General features: G+C 34.1%; 1 long non-coding RNA gene across 3 annotated transcripts; it reads right to left on the minus strand.

Annotated features, from left to right (window-relative positions):
* Nucleotides 1–248: 248 nt before the first annotated feature.
* Nucleotides 249–4,168, minus strand: LOC110909743. Of its 3 annotated transcripts, none has more exons than XR_004873208.1 (12): nt 3,825–4,168; nt 3,682–3,758; nt 3,482–3,566; nt 3,149–3,274; nt 2,821–2,876; nt 2,663–2,751; nt 2,427–2,471; nt 2,229–2,336; nt 2,046–2,153; nt 1,369–1,964; nt 1,187–1,298; nt 249–715 (listed from the first exon to the last, which is right to left on the minus strand). It is a non-coding gene; the product is annotated as an uncharacterized LOC110909743 (long non-coding RNA). The 3 variants fall into 3 exon arrangements; XR_004873209.1 differs by lacking the exon at nt 2,821–2,876 and having other exon boundaries at nt 249–478; nt 537–715; nt 3,825–4,167; XR_004873207.1 differs by lacking the exon at nt 2,821–2,876.
* Between the last annotated feature and the right edge of the window lie 324 nt (nt 4,169–4,492).

Here is a 4,492-nt window from a genome sequence, read left to right on the forward strand (position 1 = left end):
TCTTATTCCCATCAATATCTTTATATTATTTCTTTAATAATCTATTTCTTTCTTTATTTTGTTTAACTATTATTTTAATAATCTAACTACTATACTCAGGTTACAGGTTAATTGATTTTATGATTATCTTTATTTTACGTATCAAACAAAAATTAGCCCATGATTACAACACAAGTGAAGAACTAATCTCGTAATCTAAGAATGCATAAAATGTATATCTAAGTAGATGGGTCGATTTGAAAAGGGTATTAAATGGCTAAATTGTTAAAAGTATAACAATGAAGGTGTCTAGTCATCAACACCAGAGCATACAAACATCAAATGACAAAATTAAGGTTTTTTTATAACGTCAACATAAAATATATAATCACCGACATGTCCGAGTCTTTATCTTCATCAAGGCTATTATGCCATTTTCTTAGGTGTGACGATTCAAAACCGAGATCCATCCTATGACGATTCAATACTGAGATCCATCCTATGACCAGAAACATTAGTTTCAAATCGAATTCTTGAAATCGTTTAACCGAACTTACTCTTGAGATTTGCGAACAGGTTCTCGTTAATGAATCTTGACGTCTCCGGTCCACCATGTCCGTCGTAGACGCCGAAATTTATACCTTCTTCGATGAACACGGATAACCCGACATTCGTTGCTTTCAACATTGCATTTTCATCCTTGGTAGAAAGCAAGAAATTTTCAGGCTTGAGATCCCTATGCATGACAACCAATCCTCCTTTAGTAAATATCCAAAAAAAACCTAATCTCTAAAAAAGAACAAATGAAGTGTGTCCCCATTTGGTACCCACAAGTCACAATTTCCAGCTTGCTTAAACATTTTCTTTTCAAGTCTTGACATAAATGATTTTGATATATCACCCCCATGAAAAAAAAAACATGTTACATTTTGGTCTGGTCCAGTTCTGAAAAAGCTAACTCCCCTTTTAAGTCTTACCCTTTAGCTGGTTTTTCAAAATCCATTTGTCTAACCTGATAAGCCCCATTCGGCCACCTTATCGTATGAAAAAAACCAGATGACGTTATAAATAAGTTAAAAATATAAATCAAGTTCTCTTAACTAATATCATGGTGATTTGATCCAATAAACCATGGTGATTTTGCTAATGGGTCTTAAAATAAAGGGGGTACTTTGACCCTGTTCTCAAGGAAAAAGATATTTGATACCCTTTTCTTAAGATGGCAGTGGGGACTCTTTGTAGGCTCCAAAACATAGTGCTTGTCCCATAACCCCTAGAGGCGCCGCCTTATACACGTTTTTTACCGCCTGACATTTTTTCTAAAACCACGGTTATATCAGTAAAAGAACAATACTTAAAGCCAAATAGATAGTAAAAATCCAAACTTACCTATGAGTTATTTTGGTGTTAGTGCAAGACATCATTTGCAAGCTCTGCAAAAGGGAACTGAATATTTTTGTTTTTACAATAAGTTAAAGAAACCAGCATTATGTTATGATGTTTTACCAGATGACTACTACTGAGAAGTTCTTTTTCCACTGCCTAATTTATTTATATCACCGTCTTTTTCTGAAAAAAACACACATAAACACCTTGCCATTTCTCATCACATCGGCCTCGTTAACTTGTTGCCCATCGTTGACAATTTAAGATAATATAAGGACCAATTAAACTTATAATTTCATCCGAATTATAAAAAAAATATCAATGTTTAATCAAAGTAGGTTGTAACTGAGCAGATCTAGACCAAAAAAGGTCTCGATAGTAAATAAAGCTTATTTGGTTGAATGTACATATGATCTCAGTAGTAAATTATTTAGATTTATACATGTTTTTAAGATAGGGTTGCAAATAAAGCTTATTTGGTTAAATTACATGTGGTAAGGATACTTAAGTGAGAGAAGTTGCTGTAGGTAATCAGTGACATGATAACCACCAACATTGGTACGGCAGGACGCTTCATAAACAGACTCTCCATTAATAAACTGGGTTAACACAAAATAAATAACAGATTTGTTAGCAATAATCATAATGACATATATGGAGCATAAGTTTAAATTGCATACTGGGATCACACGGCTTGTGGTAAATCCTGAACAAATTGCAAGACCATCTCTATCACAAATTCCAAGGTTTTGATTGTACTTATAGCTGAACAGCATCAACACCAAAAGCTGCAAACAAATCGGTTAAAATATAGTGAAATAATGAAGAATGATAAAAAAAATACGTGTGTGATGATTTTATACCTATAGAAGGAACTCCGTACATCTCGAATAAAAGTTCAGCCATTTTACTACGCGAATGTACAGGGTTGCATGCGTATTCGGTAATACGGATGGGATGATTAATTTGTTCTGCCATCAATGACAGAAAAACAAACAATCTGTCAGCAAATGAAACATGTTACATTTAATGACAAGCACAAAAGAGGTATGAAAATGTACCGGAGCTTCATCTGCACCCAATCTATATAATGCAAAGTTGAGAATCTACAAGGGAATAAAACAAAGGCTATAGAAGTCATTAACCATAAAATAAGGTGACAAACATTACACAATGTAAAACATTCAACCCGGGAATATGCAATGCCAAGTAAAGTTAGCTACTATAGTGTTTTAGCTGCATCACATAAATCAGATTAGGAAAAAAAAAGAAACTCTTTTAAGTAAATGGGTCAAACCATCAAACAGAACAGGTCGTGGATTGGCCTTCTTAAATGGGTCTGGTCTATGTGATCCCATTCAGTAACATCAATGCCATTTGTGATCCCTGCATTTAACATCAAAACAAAAGCGTCCCTTAGTTTTTCATACTGAAATAGAACACAATACTACGTACCATTCACAACAAACTTTCGGCTTGTTAGAAGTCATTTGCCCTGAAGGGCCACTAACCTACAAACATAATTAGAAATAACCACACCAGTTACTTTTAAAATCAATAAGCAAATTCACAAAGCAACCTCTTCTTATCTTGGCTTTAAAAAAAAAGGGGGGCTTGAGGCAGTACCCTAACAGAGCTTTTCAATTTCATAATTGATTCAAACATCCAACAACACATATCATTTGTTTATATAAATTACAAATTACTTGATCAGTTGGACAAACCTATAAAACACATTGCATATCATATTCTTACAGCAAAGGACTAAATAGATAAAATTAACCTTTGTGGCAGACAGAGCTTTTCAATTTCATAATTGATTCAAACACCCACTTTCCTCTCTCTAATCCACCATCCAAAATACTCTTCATTGCATCCATAACTTTCCGCCCGCTGCGGCACCGGATACCTTAACAAATCTCAAACCAAATTATTCATTATTCACTAAAAACTTACATAAAAAAAGAAAACCCTTACATTTCAGCCGACTCAAAGAAGTTGATTCTAGAATCAATTGCTTTGTCTAACAGCTTAAATGAAGTCTAAAACATACATAATCAAGCAAACTTAAAACAAAAACCCATATAATAATAAATTCTTGAAGAAAAAATCAAACCTCTTGAATGGAAGCTAAACGTCTGGTTTCTTCTTCAATCCGACCCAACTGAGCTTGAACCCATTCTTTAACCTCCAACATATATCTGATAGTATTACACAAATCTAACATAAAATCTAACAGTGTATGAACATAAACTACAGAAAAACCAAAAAAAAAAAAACAAAAAAAACGGTAGATTCGGTTAAAAAGAACAGTACCAATCTGGCCACCAAACGGTAGATCTGTGACATCTTCATCATCTTCATCATCTTCCACCCACAACCAAACCGTAGATCTGAAATATTACACAGATCCGATTCAAATAACAAAAAAAAAATATAGTAAAAAAAAGATATGGTACCAATCGAACACAGCTAGGGTTTTGAAAGGAATCAAACGCAGTTAGGAGGAGAGGAGGCTGATAATGATTTCGTGATGTGGTAACCTAATTAGAATGACAGAAATCAATCGCTAGGCTTTACATAAATTGCCATGTTTCGTTTAGGGTTTAATCCAAATCTTAAATTCATAGGGATTGGAATACAAATCGAATGAAAAGAGGATGGTCGTTGCTGATGCCACCGCCAGATGTTGCCGAGAACCATCTTTCTTTCTTTCTCCTGCACTTTCTCTCTCTTTCTGGTTCTCAGTTTCTCTCTCTCTCTCCAAATGAAAAGGCACTAAAATGATGCTTTGGCCGCCCAAATGAGATGAGCGGGATTTCAAAAGTTAAATGAAAAACTTTGGCCGCCCAAATGAGATGAGCGGGATTCCAGATGATGTTAAAAAAAGTTTTCAACACATTTATGCTTTATAGGTTGTATAATGTGTTTAAAATGGTTGTACAATAGCAAATGATCATTCTTGCCCTTCCTATATGCTTATTAAAGTAGTATAGATAACTGGTAATGAATTGAGTCCCGAGATTTTTACACAATGTGACGTGGCCGTTTAGAACATTCTGTAAATTAATTGGAATTTTTGGAATAAGTTAACTATTTTATAAAAATACCCAAAAACAGCCCAGTT

The sequence above is a fragment of the Helianthus annuus genome, chromosome 11, assembly GCF_002127325.2.
Source record: "Helianthus annuus cultivar XRQ/B chromosome 11, HanXRQr2.0-SUNRISE, whole genome shotgun sequence".
Classification (NCBI taxonomy): domain Eukaryota; kingdom Viridiplantae; phylum Streptophyta; class Magnoliopsida; order Asterales; family Asteraceae; genus Helianthus; species Helianthus annuus.